The sequence below is a fragment of the Anopheles aquasalis genome, chromosome 2 (assembly GCF_943734665.1).
Source record: "Anopheles aquasalis chromosome 2, idAnoAquaMG_Q_19, whole genome shotgun sequence".
Classification (NCBI taxonomy): Eukaryota; Metazoa; Arthropoda; class Insecta; order Diptera; family Culicidae; genus Anopheles; species Anopheles aquasalis.
In genome coordinates, this window is record NC_064877.1 from 6,039,928 (window position 1) to 6,055,943 (window position 16,016).

At 50.3% G+C, this 16,016-nt stretch overlaps 1 protein-coding gene across 6 annotated transcripts in view; it reads left to right on the forward strand.

Annotated features, from left to right (window-relative positions):
* Nucleotides 1–419: 419 nt before the first annotated feature.
* Nucleotides 420–16,016, forward strand: part of LOC126571361 (uncharacterized) — a 127,816-nt gene continuing 112,219 nt past the window's right edge. Inside the window, exons 1-2 of one of the 6 annotated variants that reach the window (XM_050229812.1) lie at nucleotides 420–528; nucleotides 2,298–2,616. The gene's annotated coding sequence lies outside the window, so the exon portion shown is untranslated. Of the gene's footprint in view, nucleotides 529–551; nucleotides 830–2,297; nucleotides 2,617–16,016 lie in introns of those variants that run through there. The other 5 variants (XM_050229813.1, XM_050229817.1, XM_050229815.1 and 2 more) reach the window with 5 other exon arrangements.

Here is a 16,016-nt window from a genome sequence, read left to right on the forward strand (position 1 = left end):
AGGTTTAGTTAAATTTAAGTAAAGTTTAGTTAAATAAATAAAATAAAAAAACAAATTAATAAATACAGAGTTAATAACGTAAGCAAGTAGTTAAACAAAAGTTAATTGACATAGATTTGCTGAAAATATTACTCAAAGAACATTTTGGAGTGTCCGAGGAGAACGAGGAAAGAAAAGCAGGAATGGATTCCAAGCGTTTCCATCAAATTGAAGCGTTTCCCCTGTTCTCCTGGAAGAATGCAATCGTTTTTCTCTCTTTCTTTCTCTTTTTCTCTCTTGTGCTCTCTCTCTCTCTCGGGTGAACTTTTCTCCCTTTCTCGCTTCCACAGTTTTGTTTCTCGCTCGGATGAATTCGTTCATGATTGTGAGCGCCCGTGTTCTCAAAATTGAGTGCTGATCTCACGTTCAAAAATTCAAAACGTGAACACGCGCTAAAGAAGACGCACGTGGCCCGGTGCGACTGCTGTAATGTTTCGCGAGACCGTGTGCGTAGACGTTGCCAGCAAGTAGCAAGGTTTGTCGGTGAAGGTGAGTCGGTGAGCAGTGCGTATTTGAATCGATAACAACCCTACTGCTGTGGCGTGCTACTGATTATACATTGTGGTTCGTGACGCACCCCCAAAACAGCTGCTGGACCACCGCCAATATCGCATACGCTCTGCGGGCTATGTAAGGATTGCGGATCGCTCCAGTGGACCTTATGGTCCTTTGGTACCGTCCCGGGTACCGTTTTGCCGGCTTATACGAGTGCGTAACGCGTGAAAAAAGGGCTTGGCTTGCAGGCGGCAAAAGTCCCGTTCAACTGGCCGCGCCACTTGTGTACCCGCGTGTATGTGCGTTTTGATTAGGTTTGTTTTTTGGTGAAAACTGGTGCGCTGTGAAGGAGGAAGAAGACGCGCTTCGTCTTTACGGTATCGCTGTTGGTACAAGCGTCCGGGTGCTTCTTTGCTTCAACATCGCCTCCCCCGTGTGCGGTGCCGCAAAGATGGAAGCGGAGAAGGAAAGAAAAAAACAACGGAAAACCCACCGCAAAGATCTAGGTTGCGGCTGCTGTTGCTGTTGCTGGAACGATTGTTAAGGTGTGCGTGCCCGCGTCTTGAGGTGCTGCGTGTTGCGTTTGTTTAGAGAGGAACAGGGAGGATCGGCGGTAAGGGGTTGCCTCTTTGCCCGTCTGGAGTTGTTGTCTTCGTTTTTTGTTTTCGTGTGCGACGTGCGGCGCCGCTGGCTCAAGTTATCTTCTCATCCCGAATCTCGAACGTGGAGGAATGGCCCACATAAGAGAACAGAAACGATTCTTCTACCGTATGCACTGTGGGATTTCCAGCATACGCTTTTAAGATCGATATGCTATGATGCTTAAATGACTGTTCGATTTTGTTGAATCGTGATTTTGTTGATTGAAACAACTGCAATTGTATTTAAAACCGGTTGAGAAAACCGGTTTACCTTACCAGAAACGTTTGCCGCTGTTTTTTTTATGCTAAAATTGGTTATAGAGGATTTGTTGTATGAGCGAATGCACAGCGTAGCAAGAAAATTGGAGCAAAGCGAACATACACATAAAGCGGACGAAAAAAAAGCACAAAAGGGAAACACAAAGAACGGCGGCGCGTCGCGGTTCCAGCTAATTCCTTCATACGTACATGGCGAGTGACACAAACACAGTGACCTGTGGATGTGTTTGTGAGTTTGGTGCTGGAAGTAAACAAAACACTCTTTGCTCTCGCGATCGCGCTTCTCACGATCTGATCTCCGCGGCCTCTAGCAGCGCGATAAGCAGCCGCACGAAAGTTGAAAGTCCGGGAAACGCAAACTGCACCACCAGAAAGTGCATCGGAGCCGCGAGTGTGCGTTTGCTGTGTGTTGCATAAATTTATTCGCATGACTGCCGCCGCTCCGGCAATCTCGTCGTCATCAACGCCGTCTTTGACGCCACACGCATAGACTGCTGCAGTGTTGTGTTGTGCGTTGTTGTTGTTGTTCCTGTTTCGTCACGATCACGGAGGCGGCGGCGTTTTTATGCTTCCGTCAGCAACAGCAGCAGCAGGGAACTCCTCTTCTACCGCGTTCGATATTGCATTCGAATCAGTCAGCCATCGCATTACGCTCCAGTGGATTCCTTTAGCTCACGTTACGCGCCATTCGTCGTCGTTGCTTTGTTTGGCCGGCTTTTGCTGCTTCTTCTGCAGAGTTTACCCTTTAAAGCCAGGCCCACGGTGCTGATGATTGATGATTGGCCTTTTGCGTGGTTTTCGAGTTTGGTTTAATGATTTCCATGAAATTTTGCGCCTACACAGCACGATTTTAGTGGAGCGACCCAGCAGTGAAAAGTGCAAAAACCACGGAATAGTTAAGGGTACAGTGAATTGATTGTCGGTTTAATTGGCTAAAATGATGAAATGATTGGTCGCTTAATCGTGATCTACGGAGCAAGCAAGCTGGCAAGTGATTGTAGTGGCTGCCTTCTGTGAATGTGTTGTATGGTTACGCAAACCAACCGCGTAAACTCGCGATCCGCGCGATCAATCATCCGTTATCTCACGTTCTAGAACCGTGTCTAGTGTGTGCGTGCAGCAGTAGCAGCAGCAGCATCCTCAACAGCCCCCAGATCAATAGGTTAGTGACCAGAGAACGCAATCTCGCCATCATCAATTGCCATTAATGGTGTTCTAGAAGCGGTTCTCGCGGTAGCCGCGATTTCAGCGAATCTCCCACCTCCCCCTCGTCATCATTGTCTCTGTCTGCGTGTGTTTGTGTGATGGAAGCACTTTTTGCAGCCTCAAGGCGGGCCAGGTGAATCGTTGTTCCAGCAGCGCGCTTTGGCGTCCATTTCGTTGTCTGCTGCATTCACCACACTCCTTCCCCCCTTTATTTCAGGCCTCAACCCCTTCCCCGTTGCACACCGTCTTTGGTGGCTCTAAAGGCCAACGCGAGTGCGCGTGCCTCGCTGGCCATTTCGCTTGATCTCACAACGGCACGGTTCGGGATCACCTCGAAAAACAGGTTCTCTCGACGATCGCCTCCGTAGTCGCAGCCTCCTGCGTCTCTCCATGTCGTGGCCCTGGCTGACAAAGAAAGGGACGGGCTTCGTGGTCTTTAACTCGTTCCAATGGCCGCGCGTGTATACGTGTCTACGGTACGGGCACGGTTTGATTTTTGCCTCACGTTTTCATTCCACAAAACCCAAACTCCGTGGATTCTCGCCGTGTAGCGAGCGTGATCATCGAGATCGTCCATCGCGGTGGGATGTTTTGTAAACAGTCGTCACCGGACGCGCGCGCGCTCCATGCTCTCGAGTCGAGAAGATGGATGCACACGGATAGGGGATTGTTTGTGGCAACGAGCGGGCACACTGACTGAACCGGGACCGGGACGAGGAAGGAAATGCATAACATGCAACCGTAGGCAGGTTGAAGATGTCGATGTTGTTATAAGCTCGTTCGCTCTCTGCTTCGTTCCCTACGATGTTGCAGGAAATTGCATTAGAAGCGGAAAAGAGATTGCGCATGAAAACGTTTCGGGCGGGGTTATGACCATTTTGTTATGCTCACCATCGCATCGTGAGGCCAGGGAGTGCTTAGTGTGCATAAATTTATCGTCTTAAGCCGCTCGACGGTTTAAAGACGGCATTAATTGTAGAATACATTTAGCAATTTGGTTTGTTTGCATTTCATTCCATTCGCCTGAGGTTCTGAGTGCGTCAGCACGCGCGTTCAGGAAGATCATCTTTCAGAACGCGTGGATGACTAGATGCGGCAACACGGCGGCTGTCAAGAGCTGATGATTCACGCACAGAGTGCTTTACCAAAAATAGTACTCCAAGAACTGGTGGATGAGTAGGCACTGGAAGAGCATCACTCACACTGTGCACTGTGGGCGATTGATAGCGTTGAGAGTAATTTAAATTCCGCCCCGTTCAGTGTCAGTCCTTGCGATTCAGCATCATAAACTAGCCAATAAGCATAAATGCTGGTCTGGTCAACTACTCCATTGGCAAAGCGATAAAAAGCCCCAGGTCTAATCGTATGCCTTAAGAGCTCTAACGGTTCTTTCGTATCTGCGTCACGAAGAAGAAGCGACCGGTTAAACCTTCCCCAAAACATACCCACGCTTACACACATTTGCCAATTCACCGTGGTTGGTTCTTGTTCGCTACTAGAATACACTATTTACTCTTTACTGCTCGACACACCAGTGGCCACGGTCTCTACAAACTCTGCCAGGGAGAGAGGAAATGGCTACCCCTGCGCCCTCCGCGCGACGGTGATCTAATATTTGTCCGAAAACACTTCGCGCACATTGATAACAATTCTTTCTCTTCGCGGTAGCGCAGATGCCCGCCGGTTATGTTGTAGTTGTTGGTTGGGCTTGGTTGTCGAAAGCAAATATTTACTGCCCAAGCGGGGTTTTGGGGCTCCTCTCATGGGCTCCCCGGTACAAACATCCTGGCCTTCGCGGCCGTTAAAACCGCGAGTGAATGATTCGCATTCAGCGTGATGCGAAGGGCATCCGTCGAGAGAATCTTCTCACCAGAAAGTAATCGATCGCCGTATTCCTTGGCTAACGGCTCCACGGAGCTACCATCGAGCGGCACAACATAATGAAACGATTGATTTTCTTCGTAGAGCAGCAGGAAAATGCGCGAAGAAAAACAACCGAAGAAGGAAATGGTTAGGGAATGAAACATATCGTATAAACGTGTGCCTGCTGCTGCTGCTGAGGTGATCCAAGGACACCGGAAGTTCAGATACAGGCTCCCGAACGGCGAACCATACAGCGAGACCTCCGTGGACAAACATCTCCAAAGACGCACCGTGCTCTGTTGTCTGTGGACACAGGGAAAACAATAACAGAACCAGCTACCGACACCACCGCGCCTTGGAACCCATTTTTATTCATTCCTTCTTGGATGTTAACGGGCCCGACCGGACGCTGGCGTACACGTGTATTACATCGTGGGGAGGGGTGTGCCCGTGGCAGGAATGGCTCATAAAGCAGCATGAGGTTTTATGAGCCTGATGAGAGGTGGAGGGGACCACCGGCGACACCGAAAATCATTGCTCCGGCTCGCGTAGCTCCAGAAATAACTTCTCCTAATAGCGCCGTTCAGTTACATGCGAAGATTGGGCGGTTGTGCTACACTATCGGGCACCGGGTTTTGTCCTCGATAGTGTTGACGACGGCACACGCGCTTGTGACGGGTATGCTCGGGTACTGGCCCTGCGCGCGCCCCTTTCCTTTCACTTCCTGTTCTCATTCATTCGAGCGGAAATTGGTTTCCGAATCTCTTCTCCACACTCCTCCAGCACCGGATCCTTCGGAATCGATTCCGAGAGAGGAACCTAACCTCACTTCTTCATGCCCGAATGCCATTAGTCACGGGCGCGTGTCCGGTCCTGGGGGGGCGGGTGTACCGCCGCCTGTTGGTTGTTTACCAATCGACTAACGCCAGGCGACCAAAAACCATCGAACTCTTCTCGATCCTTTTTGGACTCCATGGTTGGGTGAGTGAGTGAGAAGGTGATCTATGGCGAAATCACGAACTATTCGAGGGCAATAAATTAAATCGTGCGAGTTCTGGTGCTGCACAAGCACAAGGCCTCTACGGCATGCCAGCACCAGCACCAGCCAGCATGGTTGAGGTTCCGTTGAGGAAGTTGTCTGTCGCCGGCGATATATAGACGACAGAACCACGTTCAGACGGAGATGGTGGACCTGGGGGCATCGAGAGATTGTGTGGGGACATCTGAAACCCAAAAATCACGGACCATTGAAAGCTATTTCGCCAGAGGGATGGACTCACGCACTCGCTCTCTGTCCCTCTCTCTATGGCGATATCTATCTTCTAGCAGCAACTAACCGGTCGGTTGTTGACCATCAGGATCAGGACCTGGAGGGGATTCGATAGCGAGCGAGTAGAAGGGTATCGGCCTCGTCGGCTGTTGACCTACCAAAGGATATCGTGTCCCACGTGTGCCTGTGTGAGGATTATGCATCGATGAAACGTGACCTCTTAGCGAAAGCAAGAGAAGTTTTGGATCATCTTTCGTAGGCTCCCAGAAAAAAAAACTCTTTCCCCACCAGAAAACACGACGCAAGGATCTTGGATCGGATCTATCGACATCCACAATGAGAGAGAGAGAGAGAGGACCAGTGCTAGTGGCCTGGCCTGGGGGCTGAGGACCGCTGTGGAGGAGGGTATAGTTTCATTTTTATGAATAAGCAATTCCTTGTTGTCATAAATAAATTTTATTTATGCCTTCGATTTGCTGATTCACTCCGTATCGTCCCCTAGGCTTGGGACGGATCGGTTCCCCAGTTCTCGTGTTGTCATTTAGTTGCTGCTGGTCCTGGCCACCACCAGCATTCGATGCCTTTGCTCTACCGGTGGTGGTGGTGGTGGTTTTGCTGCTTCCAGTGGTTTTGTCGGTGGCTTTCCTTGGCACTCACTCGCCGAATTACGGACCTCTAGGATTGTTGCTCGGGCCGCTCGGTGTGTACTCTCCACTTTGGGTCGGAGAAGGAGAACGGTTGCTTTATGTGTGTAAGGTAGTTAATCATTTTTATACTCGAAAGCAATCCATTAACGAGATTCTTAATCGAGCGCAACCATGTTTATGGGTCCACTGGTGTGATGGTCCCTCTGGCAGGATGATACCTTTGGCCTGCTACCTCCCGAGTTCCCATAGTAGTGCTGTGCGGGTCTCAGAACATACTGTTGGCCTTTTCGGTGCCTCTTTGCTACCGTCCATTCATTCATCCATCCATCTCACCATTAATGTGGTCGAAGGATACACCATCTCCCAGTCTCGGGGTGTTGTAACACTTAAGCTTAATGCACAACCATTGCCCGCAGCGAAGGACAAAGGAGCAAGGACCACCACCCCTGGAGCCATTTTTGCTTAAAAGTGCGATCCAACAAACTCATAACAAGCGCAATCTAGGCCGGGGCCAGGATTGATACAACGACACCGACGATAGCAGCCAACGAAACCCAACGAACCCTGCAAAACGACACTCTGGTCGATCTGCTCGTATCGCTATAAGGTCAGATAGATGGAGGAGGAAACTTCGAGGAGGAGGGTTTTATATGGAGCTTATCGTGGATGTTTTAAAAGATGCCTGAGCGTGCGCGCGCGCCTCATATGCCTTTATCACCGCCATCACCTTTCGGCTACGACTAGATCTGCCATTATCGAAGCCCAGACAACATACACTCGCTTGCTCGCATCTGTTCTTGGGCTCTACGGGGCGGCAGAGAGTTACCCCGCCACAGTTTAATGAGGGTTCCGTGGAGGGCATTGAACATAAAAATCAAATCAACTGCCTCTCGTGTAGTAGGTAGTGGCCAGGGGAAAAGGCGATGGTGGCGAGTGTCTAGGGGCACCTTCTCATCCTCCAGGGGTAATACAGTCGTTTACGCTTGAGGTCACTTCCCACTGGAGTAGTAGTAATAGTGGTAGTAGTATCCATGATATTACCTCTCTTATACTGCCTGGATCGAATTGAAAGGACACACACTGTTTGGGGTGGGTATGTATTTTGATTAGACTAATAATGGGCCTATTCTGTTGCCTGTCATCACGTCTCGTCCCCTGCTCGTCTAGGGTTTGGACAACCTTGCTTTGTGCTACCTCTGCAGTGACATGAATCATTCACCACCGACACCACCACTGTACGCACCGTGTATCGCTTGTCTATGTCCGGACATACGCACGCACGCACGCAATTCGAGTGATAAGATGTCCGGAGATACTTTTATCACCCAAGAGGACAACGTTCAGACGACAACGGCGGCGGCAGTGGCACACAACACGTCATGTCGTGATAGAGCGTGATAGTGAGAGGCGGGAATAATGAATTTTCTCGCCTCGGCAGGGATGAACTGTGGCACGTCGTTGGCACGGGATGGAAAGGAAAACAAACAACGGTGGACCGACCTGATGATCATTGGCCATGTTTCTCTTTGGTCAGTGCTGTGCGCATACCAGGGCTGTGAAGATCGTTGACACCTCTTTGTTCAGGTATCTCGGGAGAGGAGATCCAAGATACCACCGGGGGTTGCTTTGTGTTTGGATTCAATCAACACAAAACTGCACATCCTATCCGGAGCCCAGACTCACAGTAGGCATATGCTGTTTTGTTTTATTTTGATCTCTTCGCAACTCTTTCCTGTTTTGCTATTAATTTGCCACCTTTTTGAGGTTATGCATCTTAAAAGGTTCCATTCGTGACTCACGGAGAATTTCCGTGGAAGAATTCAGAGGCGAAAGAATTCGCCAATCCTCTCGAGTGTTGGTTGTGGAAGACACATGACGCATATTGCCGCTGTCTGTGGCGAAATATGTTCGCTTCGCTGGAACTTTAGCATTACTCATCGTCTCGAGCGCCGCTTTTACACACGACGATGACAGGTGAGGCCAGGGCAGTACGCTTCTTCTGGCCGCTTCCGTGCCAGATAAGGAATGCAGAAAGGGCGCGCTGATGAAGTGTGGGCCACAGTTGGGCTTCTCATTTATCATTTCGCCAACCAACCAACCAACGCGCAGACCCTTTTTCGACGACGTAAAGCGGTCGCTGAGAGCTCGCGCGCGGTATGGTGAGGATTAAAAATTAAAAATTCAATTTCTGGAAAACTCTCCTTTTCGTCCACACGTCTCGGCCAGCAAGCTCGTCCTGGTGTAAGAGCGTTATGCACCATTTCGTGGATCCATTTTTCTCGGTTAGCCGCAGCCGCAGCAGCATCAGCAGAGGAGCAAGAGCCCTCAGGCAAATCGTCGAGAAGCGTTGAGCTGGCTGGCTGCTGAAAAGAATGTAATTTTCGTCAACGAATTAAAGCATTCCGGCTAGCAGCAGCTTCGCTTCCCTTATATGGCCTCCATCGGGGGACTTTTTCCCGGAGAATGGAGTAGTGCTGCAGAGGAGTTAGACCCGGAAAAGCAGAGGAAGCTCATTTCTGCTGAAAAGGGGGAAAAACCGGAGTGAAAAGGATTGTACGCTCGAGCGGAAATGCCAGGTCCAGTCTGGTGGAACCACCACCGGGAGGGTTTTCCATTCTATTATCTTCACGTTTGTCTCTTGTGGAAAACTTTTCCTCAACGCCCAGCTCCTCGCCTTCAGTGGTGGGGTGTTCTGTTTGTCCTGTTTCGGGGTTCGGGGTTCAGGAGAATGGAAAAATAGGTTCCCTCCTTGATGGCGGCGTTGGTGTTTACTTCCAAAACCGCCCCCAAAAAATCGATTCGCCGTGTCCCGGTGTCCCTTGACCTCACCGGGGGATGGGTTGGAAAGTTTTTCAGAATTTTCCGCTTCAAAATCTCGTTCTGGAAATCTCGTTCTTCTTGCCTCTTGCCAAATCTCGTTCTTCTTGCCTCTTGCCAAGCCTGGAATGGACAAGCGGCCGTGGTGTTTGGTGTGCGGTACTAATCATTTAGAAAGTGGAAACAATTCACGCACGCAGCCTATTCGGTTACGATCCCGCGATTATGGCTCCTCAACTCATTATCACTCGCCAGCACCATGACCATCACCAGACATGGTCGAGAATTCAAGAAGAAGATCCCTTTTGGTCGTTTGCAACCGAAGCGCATGGGAAGTGCGTGCTAAGTAGCGTTGCTTCCTTTCTATTCCATTCCTCCCGTGTTAATTCCATGGCCGGGGGTGAGTTCCCTAATTTTTCCACCAAAACCATAACGGCATAGCTTCCACGTGGTGCGTTCTCCATGGGTTTAGGATCGTTGGCAACAGCAGCTGTTCACGAATGGATCGGGGATCAGGCAGGGATATTGTGGGATAAGGTTAGAGGACCCCGATATCCTTGCTGCCTTTCCCTTTCTCCCTCTCTCTCTCTTTCATTTGTTGGTTCATCCGCTCGTCCGTGAAAGTGTCTGCAGCTGTTTCTTCCCCAGGTTTTTTCGGGACTCTCTTGGTTTCAATGTCAAGCGGCGAGTGATGGTGGCAGTGTGATGCCGATCGCTCGCGTCAGCTGTGAGCCCTCGATGTTGCATTAGAAGCAGCAGCAGCAGCAGTGTCGAGGTCGAGGGAGCCTGATGCATTCCAGTTGATCGCCATCAATTCATCACGCTCTCTATTTCTCTTTCTGTTTTGTGGCTCCGTGGCCTGCTGTGCGTGCTTCACAATTTGTTTCCCATATTTTGGGCAAAAAGGCGTTCAATAAAAGAATCAACTCACCAATTCCCCTCTCTCTGATTGTGCAGCGTGACGCAGTGCACCATACGGTCTGTGAAGTGGCATTCTGGCTGCATTATCGTCCCATTTTCCATTCGGAATTGCTCACGGCTCCGATAATGCGCTGCTGATAACAGGATGTTTGGCTCGGGGCTTTGAAATGGGACACACGTTGACAACGAACGATGGTGTGATGCACTTCCGGGGTCTATGTTTGCACACCCTGTCGCTGATTGTGATAAGCGCACACGGTGCCGGAACTCTTTCGTTTACCGAAGCTTATCGTCGCGATAGCGTCTGCATACCATGTTCGTATACATTTAGCTCGCTCTCTGTCTGTCTGCATCGCACCAATCGATAAACACAGGGTCTGGTAAAAGTTCTGGCAGCCAGCAAGTCCCAGACAGCGGCGGCTGCAGATACTGATTCCAGTGTTTGCGATTTCAGCTGCATTTGCTTGCTTGCTTGCCGTTCGCTATTGCAGATGCATGAAATGGATGGAATGGAGAAGAGGGGGAAGTTGTGTGTATTTTGGGTTAACGGAACCATAATTTGCCCACCATCACCACCGGGAAGGGCACGTGAGGGAAAGAGAAGCATCTGCTTCCACGGGAAGTTCACCCAAGGGTTTTCCACTTTTTGGCGAATTATCCTCGCTTTCCAACGGGGGCACACGAAGCACGACGATTACATGATTACCTTCCTTCTTCCATTTCCATTCCCATTCAGCTGGCGCTCGCCCGTTCTGTTCTTGGATAGGAACCCTCAGAACAGACTCACGACCGGACGAACAGCAGCAGCAGCACTCTCTGGTCCGCTAATGGCAATGCTTGATTGCACTTCCGGAAGGAGGAGGGTGTCGTGAGCGGTCGTCCGTCCCCTCCGAGACGCGCTGGCCACAAGATATTGCAGACCTCGGCAGGGAGTTAGAGAGAGAGAGAGAGAGAGTGCTGGTTGTGGCCGTTCGTCTGGCATCCCGTTTACGCAGGATAAAATTGGAATTTCCGTCGGCACACCACCACCATCGGGGCATCGGTGTGTTGTTTGTAATTTTTAATTAGATTATACATGATTGATAGTACCGCACGCTACCGCGCTTCTACCGCCGTCTTTGCATTGCGCCCTTGAACCATGAGCTCTTGCCACGAAGTCCAATTTGCATGACCTCATGGCGGCGATACGCGCGGAAGGTGTGGATTGAAGGCACCCGGGGCCGCTTATGATTTGCTGCCATTCCAAATCCTGCCCGGGCACGCAACCGGCGCGAAGTGCGTGCGTTTCATGTTCCGTTTCTGTGCACCGTTGGCATTAAAATAGACGAGCTTATTTCTGCTCCAGCATTATTCCCGGAAAACAACAACGTCTCTATCTTTGGAGTTTTGTGTTTGTGCGCGCACCGTAGAACCACTAACTCGTTTAGAAACGACCCGAGAGAACCACGGGGGGCCCATATATAGCCGCGCGATGATGTGTGTTGCTGTGGCAGAAGAAGATGCCATTCCCCCGGTTGGTTGGTTGCTTGGTACAAACTGCCTCGTTGTTCAATAATGTAAGAGAATGATATCGCAATGGCAGAATCGCAGCGATAGAAAGATGTTGCTGGTGGCGGGGGGCTTCTTTTCTTCTTTTTTGCCGGCATAAAACGTTTTCGCAAACGCCTTGCCATTTACGGCGATGGAGAGAGAGCGAGCGAGCGAGCGAGCGGCGACCGCGACAAATGTTAACGATGTCTGCCAGGGCATCTAGATTAATGTCGTAAACCTCTCCCCCATCCCCCGGGGGCCAAGAACGTCCTTTACCACGAGAGAGAGAGCAGAGAGAGAGAGAGAGGTTGCGCGACACGGCAAATCGCGGGCTGCAAACAAGGGCTGGCCGGTTGGTTGGAATGGAAAGATAAGTAATAGGATGTTACCGGTGAGTGAAGGTATTTTTCATGAAGAAGTGCCCCCCCCCCCCCTCCACCCTCTCACTGAACAGGCCACTCGACAGCACCGAGTGCGTATGCATTATCATGCTCTGCGTAAAGTGATGGCGCGCGCGATGATTGTTCGCGGAACGCTTCTCGGTCATGCTGCTGCTGCTGCTGCTGCTGTTGTTATCTTGCTCGCTGGAGTGTCTTTAAAAAGGGAAGGCCCCGTGAAGCATAAGTTGAGTTGTGAAAAATGGTTGAATCGTAGTTAGAAAAGAGACAGAGAGAGAGAGAGAGAGAGCGCGCTGGCGCCACAATGAGCCTCAATCAAGAGGCCGCTCCCGGAAAGTGGATTAGATTTTCCACGGAGACATTTTCCTTAGGATCTCCTTGACCTTCGGGAGCTGCTTCAGCTTCGTCTTCCTCTTCTTCTTTGAGAGTTGTACCGGAAGTGTTCAATTTGCATGTTCGCGAACCGTACCAGCTGTTGTGCAAGGCCGGTCACACGGCGGTCGCATTGCCGTATCATCTTAGCCACCGTTCTTACTCTGTTCTCTCGTTTTTCTTCTTCTTTGAGGTACCAGAACGAAAGAGAGAGGTACTATTTGCATCGATGGTCACGAGTGGCACCATCGAGCATTGTGCTGTGGCGCAGCAACGGGGAATCGACGGTCGGTTTGCCGATGAAATGGTGCGCACTCAATCAAGCGGCAAAAGTGTGTGCGCTGTGCGCGCTTCGGCCATTGTGTTTCGGAAGGAATTAAGCAAAAAAAAAAACACACACAGAACAAACAGGATGAAGGAGCACCCTACTGCTGCTTGATCGGAGCGGGTTGCCCTTCCTCTTCTTTGTGGCGCATGACGGAAGAACGTTCCGCTTCCGCTCTCGATGATGATGACTCGATGAGCAGCGCCATGGCTCACGGGGGGAATATCCAGAGTGCCGAAGGCCACTTATTGTTATTGTCGAACACTTATTGTCGAAGCAACTCCCCACTTCGACAGTGCATTCTGCTCTCGATCGATGCTACGCTACCTGTGCCAGAGAGTTGAAGAGTAAATAAAATGCAGAAACAGCAACTGCAGCGTCGTCTTGCGCTAGATACAGCAGAAAAGGAAAAGAAGAGTACTAAGGGACTGGCGAGTAAAAAAAACAATGGAATCTCAATTACACAATTATGCTGCGGCATTGAAATGCACCACCGGTATTTGTTAACACGCACACGCGTTGGCACGTGGTTTCGGAATGCCAATTTGAGTTTTGCGACCTGGTTCTCAACTGCAATGTTATGCATTCGGAATGGAATGTAATGCATTTGAATTTGTTACTTTTTTATTGAGATTAATGTGAGTTTGTTTTACGATTTCTTTGTATTTGAGCTGGGATGGTTCAACATAAAGCATAGCAGGATTTGAGAGCTAATTTGGAATGCAGATTTGTGTTGTGACTGACATTCTTCGATGCTGCTGGACAGTGCATTGTCTAGCATCTGCTGCTCGTCACCTGCCAATGTTTGATTGACGCGTCCACTGCTAGCTCCTGTACGCTACCAGCAAGCCCTTTCGAAGAAGCTTCCTATCAAGGCTGAAATTGAATGAGGCGATCCCCGATTGACTCGCTAACCGGAATTCTCCGTTTTTTTCTAATTGTGGCTACCTATGCTACCTGGTCTCTGTTCTGACCGTTGACACGCGAATACAAAGAAAGGGGAAAACATGCAGAAAAAAAGAAACCAATCCAGAACCGTCAACCAACGACGACGACAACGACGATGGTTGCGTGTTTTCCATTTTTAGCAAAGAAACTTCGTCCGGATCAGCGCTATGTTTGGCCAACGACAGCAACAGCAAAAGAGCACTTCCCGTCAGCAAAAAATCGAAAAAGAAAAACAGCCCCAATTGGCATACATGATGGTGGCTGTCACGCGACCGAATGGGGGGGCCACTAGTGCCCTGCTGCGCGAACGAGTTGTGGATCGTGAGACGCACACAGACACAGGGCTCGTCATCGGCCATTGTCTGGTTCACCTTTTGGCCCCGAAAAAAAAAAAACACCCCAAACCAGGTCGTGGGCCACGAGCGACGAGTCACGAGCGAATATTGACTTTTCTCTGTCGAGTTCGCATGGACACGACGACGGTGCAGAAGCTGGTGGACTTCTGGGAGGCTACTGTGGGTGTCCTTCGGCATCGCCGTTGCACCAGGCTGGCATGTGGATCGGCATCGAAGAGAGTGTGGCTTCCGCGTTATCTGATTTTTCATTTTCTCACTCGATTGATTTTTGATTGCAGCGGAAGTCCCCTGGAAACGACGCTCTCCGGGATGGATTGGGGTCTGTCTGACGGTCGCTCGCTCGCTGGGTCCAATCGCTGCTCCTTAGCCGACGGATCCGTCTTCAGCGACAGCGCAATGGATCCGTTTTCGTTCATCGAGCTCCGTTCGTACCGGGCTGTGTACTTTGGATTGTTTTCGGCGGTGGCTTCCTTGGCAGCGAGGACATCGAGTAGCGGGGCTTTTCGAGTTCTAGGAAAAGTCGCAAACTTGTTGCTCGCCAACCAGTGGTCGGTCTACGGTGCATCCTCTGACGGTCGCTTTTGGACGCGTCGGTTCCGAAAAGAGAAAATCAAATCACTTCCCATTTGTCGAAATCAAATCATCGATATCGATGCTGTGGAATCCAGTAGTGTGTCCCTTAGCGTACTAGGTTTGCTAATTGAAATGATTGGTTATCAGAGCCTGGGCCGCCACTAGGGACTGAATTGAAATAGACGAACCATGAGTTGTATCCAAGCGCTCTTCTAGAGACCACAGTTTCCAATGAATCCATTCGTTCTCGTTGTCATCACATGACTGACTTCTCTATCAAGCTCTTTAACTGTTGACTGTTCCACGAATTACACAAAGTCTGTCGTCAGATACCAGGCAGTAACCGCAATAAACTGTAAGGAACGCAACTGTAGCGAACTCTCGTCGCGTCATACCACCCTTTTCCAAGTGGTTTGCCCTTTACCGGACTGATGACAGACGACGGAGCGGTTCGCTAGAAACACCATCCACATCACCGCGCCACCGTAGCCACAAAGGCCAAGCTGTGAACCGGAAATCCGGTTTTACAGAACTTTACGCCCATGGAGGATAGAATTGAGAGCCCTAGTACTCAGTGAGTGCGCTTGGGGATGGCTGCGGGGATAGTTTTCAGTTTCTTTTTAATTAATTCACTGCACGATCGGCCGGTTCTAGGGCACTGGCACGCCCCCACTCTACTGCTCGCAATTAGTGACAAGTAGTGCCGTGGAGCAGCAGCATCATCTTCCGTCCGACTTTGATGATTGTATCGTGGAAGGATTTTGACAAATTTGTATGCCGCCTCTTAACGTGCCTACTAAGAACGTTGCCTCAGAACAAGACCAACGGCCTTTGATGTGTTCTTTTCAGCGATGAGTTCAAGGTGTGCCGTGGAGATGCCTCTCCACTACGGATGGATGATGGATGCCTCTTTTCTCTTCACAAAAGTTGCGTTGTTTGTGCGGACTGTGAAAGGTGTGAAGGTTGTCAGCCCCAGCACCAGCAGCAGCGGAAGAAGAAGCGTGAATGTGATGCGCGCAGACACACGCGAATGCCCCTGACGTGCGTGTCAGTTTCAAATTGCTGAATCGCACTAGGCAACCTACTCCGGTAGCTATTGTGCGTGTTGCTGCTGTTGCTGCCGTACGTTAATCAGGAGAATTTACTTTTGCTACGTGCCCCTCCCCTTACCGGCGGGGTGCGTACCTTCTTCAAAACAACAAGCACAACAATGTAGAACGCGTTCTTAAGCCCGGCCAACCTCGGTAGTGTACGGTCCACGGTTGCTGCTCTTCCTTTGATGAGCATCACGTAGCATATCACCACGTGTGCCTGTGCGGTGGGTTAAACCCCCCTT